Here is a 20,826-nt window from a genome sequence, read left to right as displayed (position 1 = left end):
CCATGTTATCAGGCTGAATCCACTTCACAGTGAACACAGCTCCATGCACCTGTGGCCTGCTTCCTGGGGGTGTCAAGAGGAGCACACTGCCACTATCTGCTCCAGGGCAAAGGGGCTTTCACTCTTCACTCCATCTTGCTATCTGAACATTGGGAAGGATCAGAGTGCAAAGCAAACAAAGTTGTTTTAGATATTTTTTCATTGTTTTCAGATTTTTAAGAATATGGCGTGTGTGAGAACAAGGAAAGGGTTAATGCTCTTTTGCACTAGAAGTGCTATCACCTAACATGACTGGGGCACATAGTTAACATCTATGTATGGAACAGGCCAGCAGTTAGTTCAACCAAGAATGAAGAATGTTTCCTGCCTAATTCTTTTGCTTTACTAAAGAATGTACCAGGCTTAGGGCCAGCGCGTTGGCTCATGCCTGTAATCCCAGCACTTTGGGAGGCCAAGTCGGACAGATCACGAGGTCAGGAGATCGAGATCATCCTGGCTAACACGGTGAAACCCCGTCTGTACTAAAAATACAAAAAAATTAGCCAGGCATGGTGGTGGGCCCCTGTAGTCCCAGCTACTCAGGAGGCTGAGGCAGGAGAATGGTGTGAACCCGGGAGGTGGAGCTTGCAGTGAGCCGAGATCATGCCACTGCACTCCAGCCTGGGCGACAGAGGTAGACTCCGTCACAAAAAAAAAAAAAGAATGTACCAGGCTTAACAACAAAACAAAGAGAATAAAGATCAGCCTGCCTCGTATCCAACCACCAATGGGTGTCCCTGGGTATAAACACATGGAAATAAAAATATAGGAAATGCCTTAGTGAATGTGGTCAATTTTAAATGCTAGTGTTGATGCTCAGACTTGGTAACAGTTCATCTATTCCTAATTCGTGCCAATTCCAAGATAATCATTTCACCTTTTTTTTCTTTTTTTTTTTTTTTTTTTTTTTTTTTTCTGAGACAGGGTCTCACTTTGTCTTCCAGGCTGGAATGCAGTGGTGCGATCTAGACTCACTGCAACCTCTGCCTCTCAGATTTAAGCAATTCTCCTGCCTCAGCCTGCCCAGTAGCTGGCATTCCAGGAGCATGCCACCACACCTGGCTAATTTTTGTATTTTTAGTAGAGACGGGGTTTTGCCATGTTGGCCAGGCTGGTTTCGAACTCCCAGCCTCAAGTAATTTGCCCACCAAAATGCTAGGATTACAGTCATTAAGCCACCATGCCCAGCCAGAGATAATCATTTCACTCTTGTTCCAACTAAAGGGTCATGTACATCGACATTTTTTGAGTTAACAATCGCTATACCAACTTCAGGTAAATATTTGCACAACCTCTGCACTCACAACCTTCTGTCTGGACAGCCCAGGCTGACCTATATAAAAGAAGCCATATCCCAGCTCCACCACCTCAAACCCTGTTACTCTCTGCTGCAAGCTGCAGTTTCTTCATCTGTAAAACTGATCTTGAAGGGCCAGAGTACTAATTGAGATAACACCTGGAAATCAATCAGCCCACCACCTGCGTGGAGGTGGCTGCTGTGATTGTGACCCAGGTTGGTCATTGTTGGCATGGTTGGTAGAGATGGTTGATCCATCCTTTTATTTTGGTTCTAATTTGGGTTTAATATCTAAGACATACAGCCAAGCTAATACAGGAACATCAGATCCTATGAGCATTTTGACTCCAATGTTAAAATTCAGTCGCAGAATTAAAATCATATTTTTCTGTAGCTGAATAAACTTTGTAAACCTCAGTAAAAACAATACAATAAAAACCTTTCAAGGGAACCCTACCAAAACAGAATTTTTTCACCTTTATCTGCCAAATGTTACTTCTTTCTCAATTTGTTTCAAAATATAAACTCTGGAAAATATACTTCTGAGTGATGTGATAACAGGATCATGTAGCAAAATAAAATTTAATGTCAATTTTTGCTTAATTAAATAGATTAACATTTAAGAAACTTTAAATAGACATTACCTAATAGTTTGTGAATAAGGCAGATGAGAAACATACTCTTTGCAACTTCAGAGATATCAATAAAAAATCAAACATTTATTACATATGACTAAAATATATTTAAAAGTTTATATATATAATCACATTAATTCATTTGAGATTTCAGAAATCACATTATTGTCTTATATAGAATTATAACCAGCTTCATGGGATACCAACCAAATGAACCATTGCTCTTTAAAGATATAGAAATTAAAGAGAATACATTTTGGGCAGGAAAGATTTATACTAGCATTTCACTGTCATAACATTCAGGGCTTATTATTGAAATAACCTTATCTATAACAGTAAAATAGTGTGTGTCTTAAAAATATGCAGTGTAGTCTCTTATTCATTATATTCAAAGTTTGCTTCGAGAGCTTGCAGAGCAGACATGAGTTCATACGTGAGCACATGACCACTACGGACAGAAAGAATGGCGAACACAAAGACCTATTCCTGCTTTGTTTTATTAAGGTGGAAAAACGAACCTTCTAGAAGGATAAGCCAGCTTTTATAGAAATATGCAGCCTTCAACAATTCTGCAGAGGCTTACGTCTTCATTTTAGACATAAATAGCAAAAGTTACAGCTCTGTGGAGAGTGAGGGTATACAGAATAGTTTTCGGAAGCCATAGTCCTTCAAATTCTTTTCTGTCTTAGCAGGCATGTGACCTTGGGAGAAATCATCTTCTTTCTTTGTAAAGTAGAAAAGTTATATCTATCTGGCAATCTTGGTAAGAATTAAACTAGTTAATATATATAATGTATTTGTAAGATTAAAAATCATTTATTTTTTACAGCATTCCTCTGCAATTTGTGTGTGTGGTGTGTTCATGTATGAAAGCTCCATCTTATTGAAAGACAGTCACTTAAGTTTGATGTGGATTCTCTGTCTTTGAGGGCATTCTAGCTAAGTATTATGTTAAGTAATCAAAAATGAGTATTTTCAGATAAAATGATCAGTTTCCATAACATGTTCCTTAGGTATACATGAAAGTGAGTGAAATCTGAGGCTTGGAGTCCACTCACATGCTGGAAATATGTTTCATAAATAATTTAGGAATTAATGACATTACTGAAAAATTTCCAACACTCTACTTTGATTTTTAGCGGTCACATTAGTTAAATCTAACAGTCACAGTCAGTGATGGTGCTCATGTGATATCCTGGTCTGCAAAATGTTAAGCGCATGGATAGTTGTGGTTGAGTATGATGAAATACCCAGATTGACAGCCATAAGCAGAAAAAAATCTGTCAAGGTAAGACTCATCAACAACTATTTTTAAGAAGACTGTTAGAAATTTGTTATTTTTCCAAATTTGTCATTTTGTCATTTCTGTTTTAGTGGGTTTTTATCATCAAATCTTTATTTTAAATTACGAGATACTGAAATGAGTCTCTGAATTTTAAAATAAGCATTAAATCTCTACTATGCATAGGGCCACCACTGTCCTATGCAATTTCACACATCAATTCAGTTAGTCCTCACAAAGATGTTAGAAAAGCTTGTCTAAAAGAAATAGATTCTCCAGCAGCTTCAGTTTATTATTAGTTTCCCAAACACTCAAATGTACTACGAGAGATTCTTATTTTAATATGCTGTTATTATTTTAAGCTGTCTGTGTGTGAGGTAAGAAAGTGCCCATGAGTCCTTGAGTTCTAATTCTGTTTCCTTAATTGCCAGACTATGCTGATATTGGATACAAATTTTAGTGCTTGTAATCTCAGCTTCTTTATGAGTAACATGGGAATAATACTAACTGCTCTGCCCAATTATAGCTTGTTGGAAGATGTTTCTGTAGGTGACTTGAAAATTCTAAGGAACTATATAAATGAAAGATATTGTTAAGCTGCTCCCTGTAATGCCTGTTAACAAGATTATTTGATTAAGACCCTTTGTTAATTATGTGTTATATGAAGAAATTGTATTAATTCTAAGTATATAGCATTAATAATATAATTACCATGACATATACCTTGATGATTTTATGAAGCAATTAAAATGTTTCTATAGATTATTAAAAATTAGCATATTATCTTTATCACCTTAGTATGACTAGTACAATTATATTTATGCAGTTAATCAGTAAAAAGCAAAATGAAAGATATAAAACAATATTATATGTAAGTGTAAATATGTGTGAACAAAAGAATCATGATTTTTAAAAGAATATGTACAAATAAAATGTATTGGACTGGGGAAATATGAATCATGTATAAAAAAATATGATTAATGAATGAATGAACACCAAGGCAAGAGTAGGGCCTCATGCAGACCAGACCGATCATTCATGATTCCTCACTGAGGAAGGTGACTCATGGAAACCTTGGCATCTGATGTCTACACACAATAAATAAACAAAAAAGGGCTCCAGCATGTGGACCCAGTGCCTGCTGAAGAGCTGTTAACCCTCTGCTGCTGCCCCCTCAACCTTCTCTGTTCTCAGGATGCCCATGGGTGAAGAAGGGACTCCTGGCAAGTGGGACCTGGGGCTGCCACAGAGCCCTCCCAAGGACACAGACAGGACTGTGAGGCCACGGCTCCAGCAGGATGCTGGCTCCTGTGACTGTCAAAGACTTCAGCTCAGTTTTGGAGTTTCCTGTAAGTGATACATCATATGATGAACACAGGCTGCAAAGCTGGAGAGACCTGGGTCTGAGGCCAAGTCCCAACATATACTGGTTCTGTGACTATGGGCAAGACACTCAACCACGCAGAGCCTTCTCCTCTGAACACTGGGGAGAATGATGATCTGGACTCACAAGACTCTCACGTATCTCTAAAGCTCTTAGCATAGGACTAGCATATGGTAAATAATCAATTAGCAGGAAACACTGCTTATTATTATCTGTTAATACTAAGTGATATTTCCTCTTATTCATTCTCACAATGCTACTCTTTGAAAGCAAGGATGAATCTATGGACCTTTTCCTTTGATTCTCAGCCGGAATCAACTTAATCACTTAGGTCTGCATCCCCTCACTAGCACATGACATTAGGCAAGGATGATACTGCTTTTGTCCCTGTTATTTTCAGAAGATTACAGATAATGGTGTAACATGCAAAACTGTTTCTTATTTAAATTAGTATCAATAACTGCCTATGTGAACAGTTGTACTTAATTATTTTAAAGTGCTCATGAATGAATTATTAATATTTTACTAACCATTAGAATACAATGTTTATCAACACAAAATGAGAAAAGTGTGACTTTGCCTTATTCTAGCATTATTAAATGAACTGAAGTAGGAATTAAGAAATGTGGGTGATGGTTCCAGCTTTTTCATTAATTAGCCGTGAGAGCCATGGTATGTCACCTGAGGCTTCAGTTTAGCTGGAAAGCATGCTACAAAGTACTACGGGGCCAGGCACAGTGGCTCACACCTGTAATCTCAGCACTTTGGGAGGCTCAGGCAGGTGGATCACCTGAGGTCAGGAATTTGAGACCAGCCTGACCAATATGGTGAAACCCCATCTCTACTTCAAAAAAAAAAAAAATTAGCCTAGCATGGTGGCGTGCCCCTGTAGTCCCAGCTACTCAGGAGGCTGAGGCAGGAGAATCACTTGAACCCGGGAGGTGGAAGTTGCAGTGAGCCGAGATTGCACCACTGCACTCCAGCCTTGGTGACAGAGTGAGACTCTATCTCAAAAAAAAAAAAAAAAAAAAAAAAGTACTATGGAATCTGAAGTTTTCTCTAGCACTAAAAGAGCATGGCCTGAAATAGTTAGTTTATATTTGGGTCAAGAAAGAAAGAAATGTTAGAAAATAAATGAATAATCAATGACAGCAAGAGTACCTTATTGAAAAAAATGTATGTGTATATGCACTTATGCATATCTTTAATTAATTAAATATACATAATCATTGAAAAATGAAACACTGCAAATACATTTGTATGTTTGATACTTCAGCATCCTATCATTTTTTTAAATAAAAATGATTTACCATATTTGAATAAGTCAAAAAAAGAAAAACAAAGTGTAGTGCATGTTTAAAAAAGACAAATAAATGTTTCCTTGTGTTTGCTCACTACTGATAACTTTGAGGAAATGATCATTCAGAAACATAAAGCAATCCAAAATACGAATCAAGATTAACGTAAATGCAATTTTTAAAATAATTCAGATAATGAAGAGAGCAGAACTAGCCACTTAGCTCTCTGTATATAGTGCATATAACTAAATATATCACAACTTAACAGGCGTTCTTTCTGAGATATTGCTATTGACTTTAAATGATCACATTAGTTAAATGTTAAAATACTTTTAGAAAGCAGGCAATTCATCTAACTTGTCATTTGACTTGGATCTGGGACAAATTTCCTGTGTGAGATCGATCAGCATGTCTTCTTGCTCTCAGATTTCCTTATTATAATTATAAACCTTTGTGCTTTATAAAAGTTCAGGGTATTATGCTGGTGCCATCTCTGGTTTCTCAGAGACTTTCAACAACCAGTCTCGTTCTGGGACATGATAGGCATTGTTGCAAAATCAGGAATTCTTCAAGGAGAATAAATGTCTGCTGTGTTGAATTTTATGCTAGGTTCCCCAAGGTCTGCACCTTTAACCCTCCCAGTATTTACCAGTGTTTAACACACAGTTGGTCCCAGGCAAATGCTGGTGCATTGACTTGATTGTTAGAGATAATCTTCCTAATGCTATATTCTATCCAGTCTCTCTAAACCCAGCTCCTTGTTCTGCTGTGAGGAGCAGCACCTGTCTTCCTTTGCCTGGGTGACTCAGAGATGCCCACTCCATCTTCATCTCTGGACTCACCACAAGTAATTACTTAGTACTTCCCACCAACTGCAGAGCAATTTACTTAATTGGAATGTTTTCACACTTTTTCATCCCTGATAATCAACCTGCACGATGAAAAAATTAGCTAGGGAATCACTATTATTAAATCAGTGATCTAAGTGCTTTTGTTATTCTAACTGAAAATTGTAATCATTTGTTTGTTTGACATATTTACTATCTGACCGCCAGATAAATTCACTTATTTTGTCCATTTTAACTATGACCAAATATATATTTTTTCACATAAGAATCTGTGAGCATTAAACCGGGTGATCCATATGACCTTATCCCTGAATATTAGATGTTGGATATGCACATACAAATGGTTATGATTGTTATGATTAGTGTGCTATCATGGAAAATAGCTCATAGTCTTGATAGTCTGAGAATTGCTATGATAATAGTTTCAAAAGCATTTAGGATACTTGTTCCCTATTTTTAATTTTAGTTTTTAGCAACAAAAATCATTTGAAAAGCAAACAAAATTATTTCACCATATTTTTACACTTGTAATCATGTATAATACATTCTAAGAAAAAGCCATCTCTACCTATAAAATACTGCATAAGATGCAATTGTATATTCCTGTGTGTCTCTCACACAGATCCATCAATGAACAATATTGCCAGCATTGGGAATAAGAATACTGAATGAATCAGGCCTAGGTTGAGTATTTTCTTTGACTATGAGGCAGTCACACCCTCCTATTTGGTTAGGATCTACAAACAGAGTAACTAGACTCAAAAGGTGCCACCTGCCTAGAATAATATTAGTATGAGATAATAAGACTTGCTCGTGGCTTATCCGGCAGCGTGCTAGAAATTTTCTGTCTATGAATTTGTAAAACAGCAGCAACAACTTGAGGCACATGGAAGTTCAATGTCCTAGGGTCAAAGCCGAGCTCTGAAACCACCTTTGCACAAATTCTAACAGTGACAAAATTATGGCAATGGGGAGACCTGATCTAGTTAACCCCCTTCTTGCCCTTGCCCTTCAAGTTGCCCTTAATCATTCCTGGGCTTAGGCAAGCCAACCGTGAGAGACATCTAGTTTATAGTTTACATGATAATAGCCCTTCCCCAAAACTAAAGCTAATGAGAGACCACCAGGCTAGGAGAATAGAGGAGCCTAAATTCTGCTAAAATACAGACATAAATGATTGCTAGCCATTTGTCCAGAGATCACGAGATATGCAACTTCCTCATGAATTCCAGCAGGTAACATCAGTATTGTAGAATATAAGATTAGCCTTTTGAGATATCCAGGTTTTTTGCATGTTTGACTACCGATGGCTCCACTGGACCTGCCGATAGCTCCCGTAGCTCCACCCATAAGTAACTCAGCATGCAGAAGAATCATTTCCCACACCCCTATGATTACACCCCCAACCAATCAGCGGCAAGCACCCATTGCCTAGCCACTCCCAGCCCTTCCCCTAAACTACCTTTGAAAAATCCCTAACCTATGAGCCTTCGATGAGACTGACTTGAACAATAACGTCATCTCTAATGTGGTGTGGCCGACCTTGAGTTAATTTAAACTCTTTACAGCAAATACCATGTTTTTTTGTTTTTTGTTTTGTTTCTTTGCAGCGAGCAGGAAGAATCCATCGGGCAGTGACACAATCAGAAGAGCTACTGTGGCTTGTAGAAGGCCTGGCATATCCAGAACAACAGAATCCAACAAGACAGGAAAGTAACCAATAGGTCTATAGTCAGGGCCTAGGTTCTGAGATGGGATCAGAACTAGGGCATCCAATATCAGGATATTCTAATAAAGCTAACAATTTGCTCCTTCTAAAGGGAATTCATCCCAGGTTTCCAATTCATCCAAGTGACCATTACCTCCTTCCTCTGAGATCCCAGATTGAGCAAAGAAGGGTGAAGAGAAGCTGAGGAAACAAAAGGAATGACAGCAGAGAAGAAATCAGAAGCTGGAGGAAAAAAAGAGCTTTCAGATTCTTACTCTATTCTTCCAATTTCTTAATTCATTCTTTTTGGTTTTTCTTTTGTTTATTCCTGACTACTTCATCTCAGGAATATAAATTATCTGTTTATTTGGGATTTTTTTTTTTCCTTAAAATCTCCGTGCATACACTAATTTGTCTACCTCAAAAGAGCCTTTCTCGGCCAGGCACGGTGGCTCATGCCTGTAATCCCAGCACTTTGGGAGGCAGAGGCGGGTAGATCACGATCGAGACCATCCTGGCTAACACGGTGAAACCCTGTCTCTACTAAAAGTACATAAAAATTAGCAGGGCATGGTGGCAGGCGCCTGCAGTCCCAGCTACTCAGGAGGCCGAGGCAGGAGAATGGCATGAAGCCGGGAGGCGGAGCTTGCAGTGAGCCCAGATGGCTTCACGGCACGGCACTCCAGCCTGGGCGACAGAGTGAGCCTCTGTCTCAGAAAAAAAAAAAAAAGAAAAGAAAAGAAAAAAAGCCTTTCTCTGGCCATTGCAAAGCAGAATTTTCAGAAGTTTACCCATTCTAAACATAATAGAGTGAAATAACCCTTCTAAGAGAAAGACCTGCCAGCAACATTCTGGACTTCCCATGTTTTTCTGCCGTTAAAACCTGTGCTGAATCATATAGGACCTGTGAGCCTGTATTACACGTTTTGCTCAATAATAACTCCAAATTTGCAGTAAGGGTTTGAAATTTTCCCCAGGAACCCAATCCTGCTGAGCCAAAGTAGATAATGGGAGACTTTTAAGCAAACAGTCGGGGTCTCTTACCTAATCCAAGAGGCCACATTTTATGTTGTGTGTTTTATCACAATAAAATGACTTTTTAAGAAGGTGGACACAAATCTTCCCACAAATTAACCAATAGAAGCACTCACTCAAGAAATCCCATCCTCATCACCAAATTGTTGGGGGGAAAATCAACACCCAAAGAAACATGCCAATTCACAAATACAGAATTAGTTGATTTTATTATTGGGCAAAACAAATAACCTGAATGTATGTGGACAGGCAGCAAGTGGCTACAAAGCTGTAACGAATATTCAGCTCCATTTATATGAAATTAATGTTGCAGTTGTTACACATCATCCTATCTTTAGAAAATAGTCAGCAGATGTTCAATTTGCACCAGTAATTACAGTGAGCTTACTCTGATGTTCTGTTTTACATACTTCTGTATCAGGCTTGCTCTGGTGTTAAGTTCCTCAGAATTCTTTATCAGGATCTATGGTTGTCCCAATAGGGCATTAGTACCTATGATTGGTCACGTCTTTCAGTATTCCTCAGCAAGGCTACATTGGACGCAAGTTCAGTTTCCCCACTGCATGAATCCTCCGGGTTCAGCTGGGTGTGCTTTTCATGTGAGCGCTCACCTTCCCACAGCGATTATGCAAAAACCAAGCCTCTTAACATCATACCTCTGTAAGTGATGTGATTATTTAAAATGAAGTGACTGTTAATTAAAATCATATTCATACAGAGCTTCTATTTGCTGAAAATTTAAAGTTTGGTGGGGGTTTTTGACTTTAAATGTCTCTCATTCATTCTGAATGTAATAATTTGCTTAATTTTATGTCTTTCTTGGAATCTATTTAATCAATTAGTACCATGTGTCTGAGTATGTAAAGAGTATGCTAATGACATTTTAGAGGAAATCAAATAGACTAAGAAATTAAAGGGATGCTTCAATACTGTGAATATTGATGACAAATAAGAAAGATAAGTAATCAGAGAGAAAAAAAGGGAAAATGCCTTGGACTAAAAAATAGAAACACCAGAGGCAAATAAGCCATATTTAACGAGGTTAGGTAATATGCGAGTTCTACAGAACTTATTTTAAATATTGTTCTTATATTCAGTCATTTCACCTGGCACAAATATGCCTTTTGTACTAAAGGAAGACAGTTTCCTTCATATTTACACTTTTGCACTATAATTAATGTGTCACCTTTTTTTTCAATAAATATGGTTGGCCCTCTGTATCGGAAGTCTCTACAAGGCTCACTGTGGGACTTAAGTATGAGCAGATTCTGGTACCCGAGGGGGTCCTGGAACCAATCCCTTTCAGGGAGATGACTGTAAACATTTTTGAGATTGAGAATATTAATATGTGCTTAAAATGTGAACGAGGAAATGTGTTAACATCTTCATTGACCATTACATTTTGGTTGAATAGCATATGCCATGTCTCATCTAACTAATTTGAAATAAGTTCAGATCACAAGAAAAAAGGAAAATTGGTTAAAAAAACAAGACCTGTCTTGAGCAAATACTCCATTTCCCCAGTAATATTACTGCAGTTACAATCTATCTCGAATCACTTTAAATTGGCCCAAAATGCCAATTGCTGAAAATTTAATCATTTCCCAATCAGGAATGATGCATTTATCAACCAAATCTCAAATCAGTTATAATTCTCCCCAAACCTAGTTTTGAGAACTTGAGTTTGGGTTTTTCCTAAGAGGATGACTGTCCGTTTCAATGTTGAGAAACAATCCAGAAAGAATGAATGATAACCATCCCCATTCAAAATTTTCTCATCAAATTAGAATTTTTAAATATATTTTAGACTACGTTAATAAGGGAAATATGTTGATTATCACAGAAGTTTGGCATTTTTATATAAAATAATGCTTAGCATTTATAAGAAATATCAATTTTGCATTCGGAAAAGAATTAATTTAAATAGAATCCAGCCATATACACCTGAAATTTGTTGAAATCAAATGGCTAACCTCCACTAAATTGTGTTTTCAAGCTTTTTTAGAAGTTTTACTAAATAAATTAAAAAAATTTTTGGCATTTAAATGAGTTGGCAATATTGCTAAACCAAAATGATGAGAGCTATGTAATTAACAATAAATTCAAGATGAATGCTTACTATGCATGAAAAGTTAAATGTTGAGCTGGAGAGAAAAGAAAAATAAATATATATCTGAAAAGCAAACTGAAGTAAGCATGAGGCATTCTGTCCTTGTTTCTGCCCTGTCAGGTGTAGGGCACATCCTCATAAAAGGAATCCAGAAAGCTGAGACCCCAGGGTGACTAATTTTCTGCAGGAGGTCAATTCCCTGAAAGATGCTCAGCTGACTCCCAAAGGGATAGAAATAAAATGTACCTGACTAAGTAATTAAACAAAAAAGTTCCCATTTTTCATATGTCAGTTTATGTTTTATTATACGGAGATAAATGTGTTGCTTTTTCATTTGTTTCCATCAGTGCACAATTATAAGCCCACATTTTGAGGACCTTCTGTTTATTTCCTTTTATTGTTTGTTTTTAGCAGAGAATAACAAAGAAAAAACAAAATATTGTTCACAGTCTTACCAGTCAGATAACCCTTGTTGACATACAAAATAAATGTATTAATAAACCAACAAAGTATGATCACATATACATTCTTTTTTTTTTTTTTCAGATGGAGTCTTGCTCTGTTGCCCAGGCTGGAGTGCAGTGGTGCAATCTCGGCTCACCACAACCTCCGCCTCCTGGGTTCAAGAGATTCTCCTGCCTCAGCCTCCTGAGTAGCTAGGACTACAGGCACGTGCCACTATGCCCAGCTAATTGTTGTATTTTTAGTAGAGACACGGTTTCACCATGTTGGCCAGGCTGGTCTTGAACTCCTGACCTCATGATCTGCCCACCTTGGCCTCCCAAAGTGCTGGGTTTACAGGTGTGAGCCACCGCGCCAGGCACATAAACATTCTTGGTTAGAAAATTGAAATAAGGCCGGGTGCTGTGGCTCACACCTGTAATCCCAGCACTTTGGGAGGCTGAGGCGGGTGGATCATGAGGTCAGGAGATCAAGACCATCCTGGCTAACACAGTGAAACCCCGTCTCTACTAAAAAAATACAAAAAATCAGCCGGGTGTGGTGGTGGGCGCCTGTAGTCCCAGCTACTGGGGAGGCTGAGACAGGAGAATGGCGTGAACCCGGGAGGCGGAGCTTGCAGTGAGCTAAGATTGCGCCACTGCACTCCAGCCTGGGCGACAGAGCGAGACTCTGTCTCAAAAAAAAAAAAAAAGAAAAAGAAAAAAAAGAAGACTGAAATAAAAGTTAAGCTAAAAATGATAGCCACTCTTTCACTGAACCCCAAAAGTAACCACTCCTGAAGAAAAGATGAAAATTGTGATCATCTTTTCTTAGTCTGTATTTTCTTTTAGAATAGCCTGCTCATCTTTAGCCACGCTGTGTTGCTCTCTCACCCATTTCCCCAAGGGTGTTGTGTGGTCACTGTCTCCCATGACACTCAGGCACACCAGCGATGCCTAGGATGGGGGCAGCTTTGTACAGACCTTCCCCCTTGACTCTGGGTCTGTGTGTGCTCCTGGCACTTCCTGCCTCCTTACCTGGGTTACTACTCTGGAATCTGAAGCTTGCAGACTGGTTCTCTCCAACTTAAGGGTGAGGGGCAGGGGCATTTAATGAAATGGCTTGTGCCAGGTTCCTTCCATCTGGTCTGCCCTTATCCCATCCAGTGTTGGTGCCCTCAGGCTGCAAAGATCCTCACCAGCCCAGTGCGACCCCTGAGAAAGCTGGCCTGGGCCCCTCACTGGACACCACCCTTTCCCCACCTGCAGCTGTCTCTCCTGCCCGGAGAAGGGAGTGAGAAAGAGATACAGAGAGAGAGATACAGAGAGAGAGAGAGAGGAGAGAGAGGAGAGAGAGAGAGAGAGAGAGAGAGAGAGAGAGAGAGAGAGAGAGAGAGAGAGAGAGAGGTGTGTTATGATTTAGGCTCTGTATTAGGACTGACCAAGGGGACCACATAGGGTTCTCAGCCTCTTTCAAGGCCCAAGGATCCCTCAGAAGACACTTCTTCACTCTACCTTCAATCTTTCATTTGCTAAATTACTTGGTTTTGCTAGACATCTCTAGCAAAACGAAGCAATTCTCTCCAGGTTTGAGTCTCTTTATCTCTAGGTTTGAATCTTCTGATTGATTTTTCTCTCATCTTCTCCCCTTTCAGTACAGAATCACCAAAATATCCCTTTCATGATTTTTTTTAAACCAACTCATCCTGATTGGTTCAGGATGTGCTTCTACTATATGAAAACTTTTAAATCACCTCTATAAACTGCCTCCACCTTCTTTTCTTGCACTTACCTACATTCGGAGACTGTTTAATATCATCTCCTGCACCCCGTACTTTGCATTCTTTTCTCTAGGAGAGTGTCCGTGGACACTGGATTAGCAGCAGTTCTGAATTAAAGCCACTGTGTCTCGACTCAGCTTCAAGCCACATTAATTCTGGATCTCCCACTGATGGTGATATTTGCTGTATAACTGCACTTTCATTCACAGATGCCAAAAGAAGGTTTGGCCAGGAGCTGTGTCCAAATTTACTGTTCTAAATTTGAGACAGAGGGTTTGATGATAAGATGAAAATATGGAACAAGACAGCACTGAATTTTTAAAATTGTAACTTCCACAGAGTCCAAAATGTGTGGCTGGCTGCTCTATGTTTGGGATAAAATACGTAATTAGCTCTTATATATACATAAATAACTCTCAGAGGCATTAATTCTATCTTTATTTAGCCCATGTCAGTATGAGTAAACAGTGACGTTTACACACGTTGCCTGCTATGCCTCCATTTTCCCATATGTCTTCATGAAAATAAAATGTGATAAATGTAAAACATTTCAGACAGTGCTTCACATGTAAGCACTTACTAAATACGTTTCCTCTCTTTTTTCTCCTTTTCTGTGTGAATTCTCTTTCCATTCCAAGTCTGGTTGGATGAAGATTATTTTTAGAAAATGGGACTTGGAGCTATAATGTCACTGAACTCAAATACAATTTGAAGAAAAATTTTCCTTTGCCATTTTAGGTAAAGCAATAGAATCATGTCTTGAAGCTGCAGGTGGATCTGAAGCTTGTCTGAGAGCAGGCGGAGGCGGCCGTGTCGGATGGATGGTGAGTTTGTGCGAATGGGGACTGCCCAAATGCTCTGCCTTTATTAGTATCTCCCAGGAGCCCCGCCTGCATGATGCCTTTTTTTCTGGTTACAAATCTCTTAGTAGATTTATTCCCCCTTACACATCTTTCCAAAGGGATTTTATGGCCTTCACAGTTACCTTTCTGCCATTTAACACTATAGCTTTAAAATAATTACTTATATCACTTATCCAAAATATGTTATTTCAGTATCTTAAGCTTTGAACTCACAGGTCTAAGACTGAAACCCACGGCCTACACTGGCTCCTTCTAAAAGCTAATGATTGCATTCTGTTCCATCTTCACTTAAAATTCACAGAGAGAATGTAGCTCTCCATGATAATGGCTGAGGTACATGAAATATTACTGTTTAGAAACAAATAGCCTCACATGGAGGGGATAATGGTAGACAAAGAGAAGCATTTGGGTGAATCGTTTATACAGATAATGTAGCAAATTTTGTTCAGCAAATAATTTATGGGTACATATGTGGATTAATTTCAAAAGGAATCTATTTTCTGCAAATATTTATTTTGAAGTTATGTGTTGAGGCAGGGCATAGCTGAACAAAAGGCAGCAGAAACTTCTACAGACTTAAACGTCCCCGTCTGACAGCTTTGAAGAGAGTAGTGGTTCTCCCAGCACGGAATTTGAGATCTGAGAATGGACAGACTGCCTCCACAAGTGGGTCCCTGACCCCCGAGTAGCCTAACTGGGAGGCACCTCCAAGTAGGGGCAGACTGACACCTCATACGGCAGGGTGCCACTCTGAGACGAAGCTTCCATAGGAATGACCAGGCACCAACATTTGCTGTTCCGCAATATTTGCTGTTGTGCAGCCTCCGCTGGTGATACCCAGGCAAACAGGGTCTGGACTGGACCTCCAGCAAACTCCAACAGACCTGCAGCTGAGGGTCCTGACTGTTAGAAGAAAAACTAACAAACAGAAAGGACATCCACACCAAAACCCCATCTGTACGTCACCATCATCAAAGACCAAAGGTAGATAAAACCACAAAGATGGGGAGAAACCAGAGCAGAAAAGCTGAAAATTCTAAAAATCAGAGCACCTCTTCTTCTTCAAAGGAATGCAGCTCCTCGCCAGCAACGGAACAAAGGGGGACGGAGAATGACTTTGATGAGTTGAGAGAAGAAGGTTTCAGATGATCTGTGCACATGTACCCTAAAACTTAAAGTATAATAAAAAAAAAGAAAAGAAAAAAGAAGGCTTCAGATGATCGATAATAACAAACTTCTCTGAGCTAAAGGAGGATGTTCGAACCCACCGCAAAGAAGCTAAAAACCTTGAAAAAAGATTACACGAATGGCTAACTAGAATAAACAGTGTAGAGAAGTCCTTAAATGACCTGATGGAGCTGAAACCATGGCAAAAGAACTACGTGACGCATGTACGAGCTTCAGTAGCTGATTTGATCAACTGGAAGAAAGGGTATCAGTGACTGAAGATCAAATGAATGAAATGAAGCGAGAAGAGAAGTTTAGAGAAAAAAAGAGTAAAAAGAAACGAACAAAGCCTCCAAGAAATATGGGACTATGTGAAAAGACCAAATCTACGTCTGATTGGTGTACCTGAAAGTGATGGGGAGAAAGGAACCAAGTTGGAAAACACTGCAGGATATCATCCAGGAGAACTTCCCCAACCTAGCAAGGCAGACCAACATTCAAATTCAGGAAATACAGAGAACACCACAAAGATACTCCTCGAGAAGACCAACTCCAAGACACATAATTGTCAGATTCACCAAATTTGAAATGAAGGAAAAAATATTAAGGGCAGCCAGAGAGAAAGGTCGGGTTACCCACAAAGGGAAGCCCATCAGACTAACAGCGGATCTCTCGGCAGAAACTCTACAAGCCAGAAGAGGTGGGGGCCAATATTCAACATTCTGAAAGAAAAGAATTTTCAACCCAGAATTTCATATCTAGCCAAACTAAGCTTCATAAGTGAGGGAGAAATAAAATCCTTTACAGACAAGCAAATGCTGAGAGATTTTGTCACCACCAGACCTGCCTTACAAGAGCTCCTGAAGGAAGCACTAAACATGGAAAGGAACAACTGGTACCAGCCACTGTAAAAATATGCCAAATTTTTAAGACCTTTGATGCTAGGAAGAAACTGCATCAACTAATGAACAAAATAACCAGCTAACATCATAATGATAGGATTGAATTCACACTTAACCATATTAACCTTAAATGTAAATGGGCTACATGCTCCAATTAAAAGACACAGACTGGCAAATTGGATAAAGAGTCAAGACTCATCAGTGTGCTGTATTCAGGAAACCCATCTCACCTGGAGAGACACACATAGGCTCAAAATAAAGGGATAGAGGAAGATCTGCCAAGCAATGGAAAGTAAAAAAAAAAGCAGGGGTTGCAATCCTAGTCTCGGATAAAACAGACTTTAAACCAAAAAAGATCAAAAGAGACAAAGAAGGCCATTACATAATGGTAAAGGGATCAATTCAACAAGAACAGCTAACTATCCTAAACATATATGCACTCAATACAGGAGCACCCAGATTCATAAAGCAAGTCCTTAGAGACTTACAGAGACTTAGACTCCCACACAATAATAATGGGAGACTTTAACACACCACTGTCAACATCAGACAGATCAACGAGACAGAAAGTTAAAAAGGATATCCAGGAATTGAACTCAGCTCTGCACCAAGCAGACATAATAGACATCTACAGAACTCTCCACCCCAAATCAATAGAATATATTGTTCTCAGCACCACATCGCACTTATTCCAAAACTGACCAGATAGTTTGAAGTAAAGTACTCCTCAGCAAATGTAAAAGAACAGAAATTATAACAAACTGTCTCTCAGACCACAGTGCAATCAAACTAGAACTCAGGATTAAGAAACTCACTGAAAACTGCTCAACTGCATGGAAACTGAACAACCTGCTCCTGAATGACTACTGGGTACATTGAGAAATGAAGGCAGAAATAAAGATGTTCTTTGACACCAATGAGAACAAAGACACAAAATACCAGAATCTCTGGGACACATTTAAAGCAGTGTGTAGAGGGAAATTTATAGCACTAAAAGCCCACAAAAGAAAGCAGGAAAGATCTAAAATTGACACCCTAACATCACAATTGAAACAACCAGAGAAGCAAGAGCAAACACATTCAAAAGCTAGCAGAAGGCAAGAAATAACTAAGATCAGAGCAGAACTGAAGGAGATGGAGACACAAAAAAATCCTTCAAAAAATCAATGAATCCAAGAGCTGGTTTTTTGAAAAGATCAACAAAATTGACAGACTGGTAGCAAAACTAATAAAGAAGAAAAGAGAGAAGAATCAAATAGATGCAATAAAAATGATAAAGGGGGTATCACCGCCAATCCCACAGAGATACAAACTACCATCAGAGAATACTATAAACACCTCTATGCAAATAAACTAGAAAATCTAGAAAAAATGGATAAATTCCTCAACACATACATCCTCCCAAGACTAAACCAGGAAGAAGTTGAATCCCTGAATAGACCAATAACAGGCTCTAAAATTGAGGCAATAATTAATAGCCTACCAACCAAAACAAGTCCAGGACCAGACGGATTCACAGCCAAATTCTTCCAGAGGTACAAGGAGGAGCTGATACCATTCCTTCTGAAACTATTCCAATCAATAGAAAAAGATGGAATCCTCCCTAACTCATTTTATGAGGCCAGCATCATCCTGATACCAAAGCCTGGCAGAGACACAACAAAAAAAGAGAATTTTAGACCAATAACTGTGACGAACATCGCTGCAAATATCCTCAATAAAATATTGGCAAACCAAATCCAGAAACACATCAAAAAGCTTATACACCATGATCAAGTGGGCCTCATCCCTGGGATGCAAGGCTGATTCAATATACACAAATCAATAAATGTAATCCAGCATATAAACAGAACCAATGACAAAAACCTCATGATTCTCTCAATAGATGCAGAAAAGGCCTTTGACAAAATTCAACAACCTTCATGCTAAAAACTCTCAATAAATTACGTATTGATGGGACCTATCTCAAAATAATAAGAGCTATTTATGACAAACACACAGCCAATATCATACTGGATGGGCAAAAACTGGAAGCATTCCCTTTGAAAACTGGCACAAGACAGGGATGCCCTCTCTCACCACTCCTATTCAACACAGTGTTGGAAGTTCTGGCCAGGGCAATTAGGCAGGAGAAAGAAATAAAGAGTATTCAGTTAAGAAAAGAGGAAGTCAAATTGTCCCTGTTTGCAGATGACATGATTGTATATCTAGAAAACCCCATCGTCTCAGCCCAAAATCTCCTTAAGCTGATAAGCAACTTCAGCAAAGTCTCAGGATACAAAATCAATGTACAAAAATCACAAACATTCTTATACACCAATAACAGACAAACAGAGAGCCAAATCATGAGTGAACTCCCATTCACAATTGCTTCAAAGAGAATAAAATACCTAGGAATCCAACTTACAAGGGATGTGAAGGACCTCTTCAAGGAGAACTACAAACCACTGCTCAACCAAATAAAAGAGGACACAAACAAATGGAAGAACATTCCATGCTCATGGGTAGGAAGAATCAATATCGTGAAAATGGCCATACTGCCCAAGGTAATTTATAGATTCAATGCCATCCCCATCAAGCTACCAATGACTTTCTTCACAGAATTGGAAAAAACTACTTTAAAGTTCATCTGGAACCAAAAAAGAGCCCGCATTGATAAGACAATACTAAGCCAAAAGAACAAAGCTGGAGGCATCATGCTACCTGACTTCAAACTATACTACAAGGCTACAGTAACCAAAACAGCATGGTACTGGTACCAAAACAGAGATATAGACCAATGGAACAGAACAGAGCCCTCAGAAATAATGCCGCATATCTACAACTATCTGATCTTTGACATACCTGACAAAAACAAGAAACGGGGAAAGGATTCCCTATTTAATAAATGGTGCTGGGAAAACTGGTTAGCCATATGTAGAAAGCTGAAACTGGATCCCTTCCTTACATCTTATATAAAAATTAATGCAAGATGGATTAAAGACTTAAATGTTAGACCTAAAACTATAAAAACCTTAGAAGAAAACCTAGGCAATACCACTCAGGACATAGGCGTGGGCAAGGACTTCATGTCTAAAACACCAAAAGCAATGGCAACTAAAGCCAAAATTGACAAATGGGATCTAATTAAACTAAAGAGCTTCTGCATAGTAAAAGAAACTACCATCAGAGTGAACAGGCAACCTACAGAATGGGAGAAAATTTTTGCAATCTACCCATCTGACAAAGGGCTAATATCCAGAATCCACAAAGAATTTAAGCAAATTTACAAGAAAGAATCAAACAACCCTATCAGAAAGTGGGCAAAGGATATGAACAGACACTTCTCAAAAGAAGACATTTATGCAGCCAACAGACACATGAAAAAAATGCCCATGATCACTGGCCATCAGAGAAATGCAAATCAAAACCACAATGAGATACCATCTCACACCAGTTAGAATGTTGATCATTAAAAAGTCAGGAAACAACAGGTGCTGGAGAGGATGTGGAGAAATAGGACCACTTTTACACTGTTGGTGGGACTGTAAACTAGTTCAACCATTGTGGAAGACAGTGTGGCGATTCCTCAAGGATCTAGAACCAGAAATGCCATTTGACCCAGTCATCCCATTACTCAGTATATACCCAGAGGATTATAAATCATGCTGCTATAAAGACACATGCACAAGTGTTTATTGCGACACTATTCGCAATAGCAAAGACTTGGAACCAACCCAAATGTCCATCAATGACAGAATGGATTAAGAAAATGTGGCACATATACACCATGGAATACAATGCAGCCATAAAAAATGATGAGTTCATGTCCTTTGTAGGGACATGGATGAGGCTGGAAACCATCATTCTGAGCAAACTATTGCAAGGAGAGAAAACCAAACACCGCATGTTCTCACTCATAGGTGGGAATTGAACAATGAGAACACATGGACACAGGATGGGGAACATCACACACTGGGGCCTGTCGTGGGGTGGTGGGAGGAGGGATAGCATTAGGAGATATACCTGATGTAAATGAGGAGCTAATGGGTGCAGCA

The 20,826-nt window shown here is 39.0% G+C and overlaps 1 protein-coding gene across 3 annotated transcripts in view; it reads right to left on the bottom strand.

Moving 5' to 3' along the window:
* The window catches only part of LOC101143875 (contactin-associated protein-like 3), a 229,002-nt gene that overhangs the window by 120,873 nt on the left and 87,303 nt on the right, over positions 1–20,826 (bottom strand). The window lies entirely within an intron of this gene.

Source organism: Gorilla gorilla, chromosome 13 (genome assembly GCF_029281585.2).
Source record: "Gorilla gorilla gorilla isolate KB3781 chromosome 13, NHGRI_mGorGor1-v2.1_pri, whole genome shotgun sequence".
NCBI lineage: Eukaryota > Metazoa > Chordata > Mammalia > Primates > Hominidae > Gorilla > Gorilla gorilla.
The sequence above is the reverse complement of the archived record's forward strand: the minus strand, read 5'-3'. Positions and strand labels throughout refer to the sequence as shown.